Source organism: Maylandia zebra, linkage group LG5 (assembly GCF_041146795.1).
Source record: "Maylandia zebra isolate NMK-2024a linkage group LG5, Mzebra_GT3a, whole genome shotgun sequence".
NCBI lineage: Eukaryota > Metazoa > Chordata > Actinopteri > Cichliformes > Cichlidae > Maylandia > Maylandia zebra.
In genome coordinates this window covers 9,439,598-9,451,702 of record NC_135171.1, presented here as the reverse complement: position 1 = coordinate 9,451,702, position 12,105 = coordinate 9,439,598, and positions in this window count along the sequence as shown.

Here is a 12,105-nt window from a genome sequence, read left to right as displayed (position 1 = left end):
TGTTAGCAGCCCAGTCCGTAGTACACTTTCCTGTGCTTCCGTTAACTCAGCCCTTAGCCCACTGTGCAGCTCAGCCAGCTCCCCATTGTTCAGCTCAGTCATTTGTTCCATCACCCACTCAGCCTTCTGTTCAGCCAGTGGTCTCTGCACCTACTGGTCCTGCCGCTGCTTCAGCTGGAGGGCCCGAGGAGCCCGTCCAGCCTCACGCCACGTCAGCTGGAGGGCCCGAGGAGCCCGTCCAGCCTCACGCCACGTCAGCTGGAGGGCCCGAGGGGCCCGTTCAGCCTCCTGTCTCCGCTGGAGGGTCCGAGGGGCCCGTTCAGTCACCAGCTGCTCCACCAGCATCCTCATCCACGTTTGCAGCAGCCGTGTCTTCATCCACGCCAGCTGCAGCCTCCGTGTCTCCGCCCACGCCGTTGCCTGGTCCGGCTCCTGCCTGTGCTACGCCTGGTCCGGCCTCAGCTTCTGCTTCGCCTGGTCCAGCTTCAGCTTCTGCTTCTGCTTCGCCTGGTCCAGCCTCTGCTTCAGCTTCCCCTGGTCCAGCTTCAGCCTCAGCTCCTGCTTCGCCTGGTCCAGCCTGTGCCTCGCCTGGTCCGGCCTCTGCTTCTGCTACGCCTGGTCCGGCCTCTGCTTCTCCTACGCCTGGTCCGGCCTCTGCTTCTGCTACGCCTGGTCCGGCCTCTGCTTCAGCTTCGCCTGGTCCGGCCTCTGCTTCAGCTTCGCCTGGTCCAGCTTCAGCCTCAGCTCCTGCTTCGCCTGGTCCGGCCTGTGCCTCGCCTGGTCCGGCCTCTGCTTCAGCTACGTCTGGTCCGGCCTTTGCTTCAGCTTCGCCTGGTCCAGCTTCAGCCTCAGCTCCTCCTACGCCTGGTCCGGCCTCTGCTTCAGCTTCGCCTGGTCCGGCCTCTGCTTCAGCTTCAGCTTCGCCTGGTCCTGCGGCTGTGTTGCCACCGCCCAAGCCGCGTTCTGCCCCTCGGAATCGCCGGCCGCTCTCCAGGCCGCCAGCTGGGCGTCACCGCCGTCGAGGTTGGCCCCCTGAACTGTTTCTACGCCATTGCCGTCTGCACGGACGGCCCCCGGAACTGTTTGACCATGAACTCCTACGCCGTCGGCCTCCGGGCCGGCCCCCTGATCAAGTGAACTGTGGATTTCTGGACCGTCAACCTCCGGGTCGGCCCCCTGAGGGCTTGTGAACTGCTCCTGTGCTTTTGCTGGACATTTTGTTTTTTGTGGCCTTCTTTCTTAATGAGCTTGCTCTCAAAATCTCTACCCTGGTCTGAGTGAATGCGAGCAGGCAATCCATGATGCACAAAGAACTTTTCAAAAAGGACTTTGGCAACAGTCAGTGCTTTCTGATCTTTTGTGGGAAATGCTTGAGCATACCTGGTGTAATGATCAGTGACAACCAGCACATTAGCTATGCCTTTAGAGTCTGGCTCAATAGAAAGAAAGTCTATGCAGACCAGGTCTAGAGGGCCATTACTGGTAATGTGCTGTAAAGGGGCAGCTTTCTGTGGGATGGACTTCCTAGCTACACACCTTCCACAGTTCTGTATGTATGTTGCAACTTCAGATGCCACTCTGGGCCAGTAAAACCGGTCTTTAATGAGCTCTGTAGTTCGTTCGGTGCCCAGGTGACCAGCATCATCATGCACTGATTTTAGTACCATTGGCCGATACTTAGTAGGCAAGACGATCTGACTCACTTCTCGACCAGAGGGTCTTGTGGTGACTCTGTACAGAAGGCCACGCTTAACCTTTAACTTGGATCTTTCTCGCATCAGCAACACAACATCTGGGTTTGCATGCGTGGAAGCTGAAACCCTTTGGTTTCTCTCAACCTGAGGTTTCACCACACCTATAACTGGATCAGAGTCTTGGGCTTCTGACAGTTCTTTCAGGCTTAGCTGTTCCAGCGGGCCCACTTCTATCTGAGTGAAATTTGCATATAAAGCTGGAATGGCGTCTGGCGAAGCACCCAGCTGGTCGACAAATCTGGTGGTGTGTTCTTGAAAACCATCTGTAGTGATCCGACGACACAAAGCTTTTACCCCAGAAGGTGGGATATCCACCCATCCATCTGTTGTCTCTTGCGGACTCCTGGACAGTGAGTCGGCATCCACATTTTCACGGCCGGGCTTATATTGAATGCTGAAATCATAGGTGGAGAGTGCTGCTAGCCACCGATGACCTGTCGCGTTCAACCTGGCAGTGGTCAGGACGTAGGTGAGTGGGTTATTATCAATTCTCACTGTGAACTTAGCCCCATAAAGGTAGTCATGGAACTTCTCCACTACTGCCCATTTCAGAGCCAAAAACTCCAGTTGCAGGGCTCTAGAGCAACCAAATTTTTCAGTGGTGCGACTAAAAATAAATATTTGGTCGCACAGGTGCGACCAACTGTTCTGGTAACGAAAAAAAAATCTCTGCAACTCTCCGTGTGGTCAACAACAGACACACATTATGCCCCTATCGTGGACTAAACCAATCAGAGATAGTCAGGGGTGGGACCTCTCTGATTGGCCGTGGTCCAGTTGAAAGTGCAGGTGGAAGAGAGAGGTGAGTAGCTTGAATAAAGCGATATCAATTCATTAACGGATTCCACACAAAGACCTAAACACGGAGCGGACCTGACACATCAGAATCAGCTTCGTCTTTCTCGGCTTTCTCACCCGACGGCCCGAACACGGACACGCTGTCGGAGCTTAGCGATTCTTCGGGTCCGCGCTGTGTTTACGTCTTTTTGCGCTGATTCTGAGCTGCAGGTTTTGTCTCTCTCCAACCAAAATTCGCCGAGCCAGCAGCAAAAGAAGCAGCAAACTGCGCTTCACATTTGATCAATGTCGTCATGAATTCCCTCTGACTTTTGCTGTTTTGCTTCCACCACGATAAAAATCACACTTCCTGCACAGCTCTCTCTCCCTCTCTCTGTACTTCAGGAACAATTTCCCGTCTCAAATCTGTTTTCTGCATTATTCATTCGCTTATTACCCACCAGTCTACCGTTGTTTACAGCGCTTTTTCTTTTTTCACTTAAATGACCTCGGACAAGAAAGCCTAATTTCTGCTGTTCAATACTGAAGAAATTTAAATTTCTTAAAATTATGCAAAATTGCAGAATATTGCAGAATATTTTTAAGGTTATCTGCTATAAAAAGCCAGACCAGGAAAATCTCCTTCATGTTTTCCTGTGTTTTATTCTCAGTTACTTTCACACAAAGGCATCTGCTGTGATTTTCACAATTCTGATGAAGTCTCATGTGTATCAGTACTGATAAATGATCAGAATTATAATATTTCTGACTGTCTGAGGCTAAATTGAATCAAATCAGGACTTTGAGAACCGGAATTGAATGGATTATAGAAATCAGTGATGATACCCAGCCCTAGTGAGCAGCCTAGGCCTGAGAGAAGTGGATGTAGCTGTGGGTAATAAGAAAAGATGAAAAGAACTATTGATAACTTTTTTGTTAAGTTAAGGCCTGATCTGTCTGAAATTCATAGCCAGTGCTCTGACACGGTGCCATCAATATTTGAATGCTGAAAAAGCACAGTGTATCCAGAAAACACATTATATGCTGCAATAAATGCACTGCCCAAGTGTCCCCTCTCCCCACGGCCTTTCAGCAGCAGACAGCAGCAAACAGGTCGTCAGAGGAGGCCAAGATGATGATTAAGTTTAACATTTTCTACAATATTGACAAAGCACTTTAAGCACAAGCTTGTTAGTTAATAATTTAGAAATTAATATTGTCTGTGTGGACTCCCCCCCCCCCCCCCCCCCCCCAAAGAAAGTGCACATGTAAAACTGCGGTGTTAAGCGATGCGGTTGAAAAATTTGAGTGCGCCTAACTTTTGTGCCGGTACGCCTAAATTTTTAAAGTTAGGCGTACCGGTGCGCCCATGTAAAAAAGTTAGTCTAGAGCCCTGAATTGGTGAACTGGGTAGTTCCGCTCTGCATGACTCAACTTGCGGCTGGCAAATGCTACCGGGCGGAGTCCTTCTGGGTACTCTTGGTTCAGGACTGCTCCTAGCCCGTCCAAACTTGCATCAACATGTAGGATGTATGGTTTGGCTGGATCAGCAAATGCCAAGACTGGAGCATGTGTGAGCTTGTAAACAATGCTCTGAAAGGCGTCATCACAAGCTGGGGTCCACTGATCACCAAAAGGCTCGGCAACTCGAAAGTAGCTATTTTGCTTTCCTTTAGTGACACCCTTTTTGCTACCCTGTGCAGGAGGACATCCCTTGGTCAGCTCTGTCAAAGGGCGGACTATGGCGGAGTAGTTCTTGTTGAACCGCCTGTAGTATCCACAAAATCCGAGAAAAGATCTTAGGGATTTCAGATCAGTGGGCTTCTTCCAGTGGGTCACCGCACTCACTTTCTCAGGATCAGTGGCAACTCCAGAGGCAGAGACAATGTGTCCCAAGAACTTCACCTGGGGTTGGCAAAATTGGCACTTGTCCTGCCAAACACAATAAGGTCATCCAGATACACAAGGACTTGAATCAGGTTCATGTCTCCAACAGCTCTCTCCATTAACCTTTGAAAGGTTGCGGGTGCGCCAGTGATGCCTTGAGGCATCCTCTCAAACTGGAAAAACCCAAGAGGACAGATAAAAGCTGTTTTCTCTTTATCAGCCTCAGACATCTCCACTTGGTAATATCCACTTCTCAGGTCCAGTACAGAAAACCACTTGCTTCCTGTCAGACAATCCAGTGCATCATCTATGCGTGGCATAGTGTACTGGTCTGGGATGGTTCTGGAGTTCAGTAGACGGTAATCAATACATCTGTGAAGGTTCTTAGTCATCCAGGTCATCGTAGTCAAAGGAGCTTGCAAAGAAAAGCGTCTGGACTTCTTTAAGTTGCTTAAGTCCAGACGCTTTTCTTTGCAAGCTCCTTTGACGGTAATCAATACACATCTGCACCTTGCCATTCTTCTTCCTGACTATGACAATTGGGGAAGCATACGGACTGCGTGACTCTTTGATTATGCCGGCTGCCAGCAGTTCTTGTAGATGGCGTCGGACATCTTCAATATCAGCGGGTGCGATTCTGCGGGATCTCTCCCTGAATGGTCGAGGGTCTCTCAGCCTTATGTGGTGAGTGACAACTTTGGCTAAGCCAACGTCCCACTCCTCCAGGGAATAAACATCTGCTCTTTTTGATAACTTTGCTGCTAACCTGGCTTTCCACTCTTCAGGGATAGGAGAATCTCCAAAGTCAAACAGTTCAGGGTCAATAGACCTTTCTTGGGCGGAGGTCTTTGTTAACTCAGTGACAGTGTCCACCAAGTACACCTGAGCTAGCACTGTACCGGTGGGGACAATAGTCTCTCTTTGGGACTCATTTCTTAGCAGAAGTGTGAAACTGTTAGTGTCCATCTCAGAAGATGGTAGTACCACAGGTGGAACCAACACTCCAGCTGGGAGGTTTGTAGATTCGCCCACCTCCACCATTAGAATACTTTTGTCTAATGGCTGCTGTTGTTCCACCTTGCAAACTGCATACTGTACTGCACAAAGAGGGATAGTGATTGGCCCGGGGCCTTGCCACTTCACATGACCCACCACGCCTGTTTGTTGGGTAATATGTGATGAGGGTTGTTCTGAGGAGAGGGTATTTATTTATCCTCAGTGAGTGAACCTCATCTTTCCCTCCTACCTCTTCACAATCTCTCAGCAGAGAATGCAGTTTCTGGGAGTTAGTGCCAATGATGACAGGAACCGGGTCTGGGCTCTTTGGATCTGGACACACCAAGGCCAAGACAGTGACTGTCTCTACAGCTTCCTTCGAGTTGGGGGGGAAAACCCACCTCAACTGCCACATACCCCTTGTATGAGTAGTTGGAATCACTCAGTCCCCATATGGCGAGATCTTTTAAAGGAAGAATGGGCACATTGGGGATGAAACGGGAATACCAGCTCTCGAATATAATGGTGACTCGAGAGCCGCTGCCAAGGAGAGCTCTACATGGTTGTCCTTCTATGGTCACATCGGTCATCATGGATGGGCCAACCAATCCTTCTGGGAGTCCACACTGTGAGGATGTGTGCACGGAACTTTTCCTAATGGAACCGACCTGTGTGGGCTCAGAAGCGCCACCTGTAGCTCCTTTTCCCTCTTTGCTCCTACGAAGGGCTCCGAGTAGCCTCTGGATTACTTTGGCAGTGTTTTCAGGAGCCATGCAGCGGGTGGCAATATGGCCATTCTCCCCACACCGGTAACAGAAGTAACTTTCTGAATCTTTTGCAGCATATGGTCTGTTTACCTTGCTTCGTCTGGCTCTCCCATCTCTCTTTGTTGAGTCAGTTTGGGTTGAACCCTGTGACACTGCCATAACAGTCAGCTGGTGTTGTAACTGTTGAACTTGCTGCTTTAACTGTTGGACTTCATTCTCCGCCCCAGCCTCAGCAACTTTCTTGGTTTGTTTCAACATTAGCTCAGCATCTGAGCGCTTGCTTGTTAACTCTTTAAGCTCAGAGCGTAACTCTTTGATCTCGGCTTTGAGCTCTTGAACCTCTGTCGATTTGGCTTTTGTCTCTTCGCCAACTTTCACTTGTCTAACTGTGGTGTTTGACTCATGCCTCACTCTTGCATGGTCTTCTTCTTCTCGAATCTCACTGAGCAGCTTCAGGAAAGCGGGTGGCTCTTCCTTTCTTTCTCTGAGTCTTAGCTGCAGTAACATTATCTCTGACTGAGTTGCACCCCGTATAAGCTGGTCAATACGTGCACGGTCGACTCGATGGCTAGGGAGACCCCCTCTCTGCACTACTTTGGTCAGAGAGCGTTCCAATCTTCTCAGGAAGTCTGACAGCTTTTCTCCTCGCTGTTGACCCAGGCTCCTGAAGGCGAGGTACAAGTCTTCACCTGACTCCAGGGATCCAAATGCACTTTCTAGAGCCTCTACATAGCTCTCCGGGCTAGCATCAGGGTTATCTCGCCATACAGCTTGGATGATCTCCAACGCCGGTCCCTTTAGGCTCTCAACTACTCTCCTTCGCTTCTCTCTCTCAGAGCAGTCACACTCTTCAATCATCAGGCGAGCCTGCTCAACCCAGCTATCAAGGCTCTCTTCACCTGCTGGAGTGGGAGAGTGGCCAGAGAATATCCGCAGACGTCGAGATGCAGTATTCTCACTGGTAGGTCGCATAGTTTTTGCTAACAGGTCTCCGACTGCCCGAAGGATGGATTCAGGGGAGTTTTCCTGCGGGGTTTCAGTAGACAGCAAGGCACTAACATCATAAATTGTTTTGCCTTCTTCTACCATTAGTTTCTTAAGCTTGGCTGAGAAGTCATCAGCTGACCTCACAGATTCAGTGAGGAGGGAAATCTTCCAGACAGGCCCTCCGTTCAATGGCTGTACATGTGGTGGTATGCGGTCTGGCTGAATATCTTGACGGCATTCACACAGCACAAGGTTATTGCCTGTCTGGGCGTCTCTTAGTCTATCTCTCACTTTTACTCTTCCAAAAGCTTTCACTGACTGAGCTGTCTCTTCAATGTCTGATAAGTCAAAATCAGAAGGAACATCATGCAGTACAAAAGCCCGGTTTGGGTCTATACCTGCTTTACTGCACCAGCTACTAAGCTCAGGTGCAATTTGAGACTCTTTTCGAGTAGTCATCATACAAACCCTAATGCTGGTGTGCTAAGCTGTGCAAATCTGTAAACAAAATACTCCTTTAAAGAACAAACTAGAAAAGTTAAGCACGGGAGTATCCCAGCGGTGCCTCCATAATTGTGTAACACCCGTCCCACATTCTATTGAGAGGGGCCCTGGGTTCCTGTTGTTACTTTCCTATTGATACTCCCTTTTTAATGCTTATGGTATTAAATATGCAATAAATCTACACTATATGGAAATAAATCACACACAAGCAGGTTAATTATAAAGTTAACTCCACTTTAGTGAATGCTTAATTAACAACACAAAAGAAAATAAGTAAAATCAATAAAGTTTGTTAAACAATGGTAAGGTATCTACCTCAACAGAAACAAAATAATCAAATAATATCCCAGGATTCTTTTCTGCATTCTGGCGTCCTTCCATGAAGACACAATTACAGTCAGAGTACGATAATCTAACAGATATTTGACAAAAAAAACCAAACAAAAAGAATGAGAATGAGTTTTACTTCTGTCTGATGACTGTTTGGACATCATTTGATTTTTAAAATATATATTATATATTTTCTATGTATTGATTTTGTGAACTTTTGTGATAGGTATATAAACAGTTGATGCCGATCTAATCTTTTCTTCATTATGACCTGAAACCAGTGGCTCAGCCCATAAACTCATCAGGAAGGTTTGTACTGATGTCAAGGGTATGATTCAGTGGTCCATTTTGTTTAGGAAGATCCTGAGTGAGTGAAGCAACCTGGAAGTCTCTACATGATGGCCATAGCTTCAGAAGGGTTCAGAACATTGTAACAGTTACAAAATAATCGAACACACTAACACAGTCCTGTTAATAGCAACATTTGGACAGGCATTTCACTTTTATTGTTACAGATTCAATAAAATCTGTGATAAAAAATTAACTTCCTGTATGCAGATTACTGAGATCACTTTATTTCTGCTCTGTTTCATTAAAATAAGAGTGTTATTGAGGTGTGTGTGGTTCATCTCTAAATACTGATCATAGAAAGTTAGTGTTTAAAAAAAAAAAAGAGTCAAGTTTGGGGGGTTTAGGTTTGAGCTAAAGCAAACATCCATTCTAATAACATCTCCACCTCTCACGCCAAATAAATCAACTCATAGGAATAACTTTCACAGCCACAATACACATGGCATAAGGCCAGCCCCCCACTTCTATCCACAACTTTAAAAACTGTCACAATGGGAAACTCAGATGTGTGAATATGGACAGAAAGACAGAGACAAACCTCAGTTTTTCACTAATTAGCAGTTAATAAATTCACTGATCTACAATAGTTTTTATACCACTGTGTTAGCAAGCCTTACCTCCCTTTCTGACATATTTAATCTAAGTAATCGATAATGAGTCAGAGTCACATAATGAATCAAATATATTTACATATTCAGCACCAAACAGTTTATAATAATTATAATAATTATATATAAAAATATAAAAACTCAAAACAAATACATGTTTATTATGTAGTTCACAGAGGCAGGAAGCTTTCTGTCCTTCTCTTGAAGAAATTTGCTATTACACTAGAGCGCATTAGCAGGTTTCAAACTGCATTAACACACATATTACTGTGCATAGTGTTTTACCAGACATGTTTTAACAGGCTTTCTATACTGTAAACAAAATCTGTAATTTACCAGAACTTTGTTATATATATTTTTTTCAGAAATTTCCTGTTATTTTTAAATACATGAAATATCATTGAATTACAAAAAAGACGTGAATTAACATGTCGAATGTACAATAACGTGAAAAATTGCACCTGTAAATAAAGATGATTTATTTGCAGATGTTTTTGTAATTTTACATAGATTTGCTTGTTAATCAACTTCTATGTTATGTAATTTTGTGTTGTTATGGCTATGTAACATCAGAAAGTATTAATAGACTGTCAGTTGGTAGGTATATTTACAGTAATTTGCAGTAATTTCACAGTCTGTTTTATAATAGTCATGTATCTTTTGTCATTATTTCCCCTAAATTGGTCAAATTATAGAAAAGTAATAATAACAGAAATACATATTTTATATTATTCTTAAAATAGTCACAAAATAAAGTGAAGTGAGACAAATACAATCAATAGCATTTTAACCCTTTCACTCATTGTGGTCACTACAGTGGACAGCTATTCAAAGGCTGTTTTTTTGTATTTGTATCAGTGTTGATGGTATACTTGCACATAAACCACTACATAAGACACTGATGTGCACTCGTTTGTCAATTTCATAAATTAAAACACATGTTGTCCACCTAAGTGGACATGTAAAAAACTCTTTGAAAAGTACGTTTTAAATTTTTTTGTCTTTTTTTCATGCCTAAAGATGAATAAAAATACTTAAGAAAAAAATCTTGATTGAGGTTGTCATAATTCATGCATGACAGGTTTAAATATAACAAAAATTCAAATAAATTTTCTGACACTAAAAATATCAAAATATATTTGAGTTTTTTCAAATATAAAAATATCAGAAAGAAGTAAAGGTTGAAGTCAGGAACCATTCTGCAAACAATCCGCTTTTGGATTCTGCTTTTGAACAGGATCAAAGAGTGTAGGGCAATCACTCTGCACTGCAACGTGAAGACCAGTTAACTTTCAAATCCGCAAAGATGCAGGGGGGAAATGGTCTTTACATGGAGAGGTCATTCTGGATTCTGGAACACTCACAGAGGCACAGTGTGGAACATTTCAACTTATTCAACATTTTTATCTTTTTTCAAATAACAAACAACCATGGAAAAATTCAGGGAAGCTAAGTATTCACAATTTGAATCAGGTGAAGGAACAAAAATGAACCCTACAAGATCAATCAGCTAAGCACTGTGGATGAGGCAGCATTCTGAAATTGTTGTTGTGAAACCAACTATAACTCATTTCAAAGGAGGACTAAAGTTCCATCATGAATCTGTAAGAAAAGTAAACCAGACTGTACCATTAGGCTGCTTACTTGTGACATTTTCAGCTAAAAGCCCACCTTGATTCTCAGGTGGGGATTAAGTCCAAGTCTTTGACTTGAATGTGACATCAGCATCAGCATAGCCATTATCTACATCAGTGGATTCGCCCTAATTAGTCATTTCTTGGTCTGGATTATATTCAACTTCTGACACTTCCCCCTCTAATCCATCTTCAGTGTCAGTTTCCTGGCTTCTCTTTCTCCTCACCAGTGTGGTGATCAAATGTGTAATCACGAGCCTCACTCTATATCGACCTGCCACGGTGCTGCCAGACAGTGCTCTGTGAGCAAGGCTTAGAAAACAACGAATCATTTCTATTAATGGGATTACGTTTGACCAGGAACACCAAGAGTGTAAAAATGCTCAATAAAATACACAAAATGTTATGCAAATTAATCAAATTTAGGTTGTGCGTTGACATCCTCTTTGTGGAGAAAATCACAGAATCTTAAGTCTGTGTGATCAAATTAACAACACTTTTCAGACATAAAACTATTAAATTGGTCAAATTTGACCACAACACAACACAAGGGGGGCTAGTACAGGAGTAATGGCTCCCACCACTGACACGCTCTTTGCAAATTTCTCGTCACTGTTTTGCCAGAAAGTCTTTCCCTGTTAACAGAAATTGTGTGAGCCTCCGATGTGTGATGAAAACAGGATGTCAGAGCAAACCAGCCAGTTCTGGTATTCTATGGGGAATTCCAATGGATACATGGTGCTGGGCAAGTCCCGCTGCATGACTGACAGCGTTTGTTCTGTTCCTCATTGCACAAAGCAGCCATCACTAGTCCTGCTCTCCTTGTTTAACAGCATATCTCCTGGTATCTCTGTCACACTCTTGCGCTGTGTCTTGCAGTAACAATGACACTACCAAAAAGCAAAAGTAGAAAAAAATAGGATGGATTAGGAGAGAGCAATGGTGTTTGGGCACCTTTCCTAGAAGATGGGCAACCGTTTCATTCAGGTTCACAGTCACACCTGTACCTGCTGCCAAATACACCTAAAACATCTTCAGGTGTCTATAGCACCAGGATAACTTTTGATGTTCAGTGTGACTCTAAATTTAGGGTGCTCTCGATTTAACAGCTAGATGTCTTTAACTTTTTCTAAGACTTAATGTTAGAGCTTTTTTGTATAGCTCTGATTACAAATCGTTAGTAGTTTTCTGTTGTGGTTTATTTGTTAACAAAATTAAATGTTGAGACACATGAACTAAGTGTGTGATAACTGTGTTGTCATTGTATAACTAAACTTCATCATTATGTAATTTGTCATTCAATCTTATGCAGTCTCATGTGGAGCAATGGCCGTTAGCTCTTTCACTCTAAGCAACCCGAGGAAGTGGTGAAATAAACTGCTTTGCATTGCTGCTCCACTAAGCTCTGTATGTCAGTACTGTTGAATTGGTACATGTTCTTGTAAACTGTCACTAAAAGAAGAAGCTGGATTTTATTGCTCTCCGATTTTTCCCCATAGATTTCGTAAGC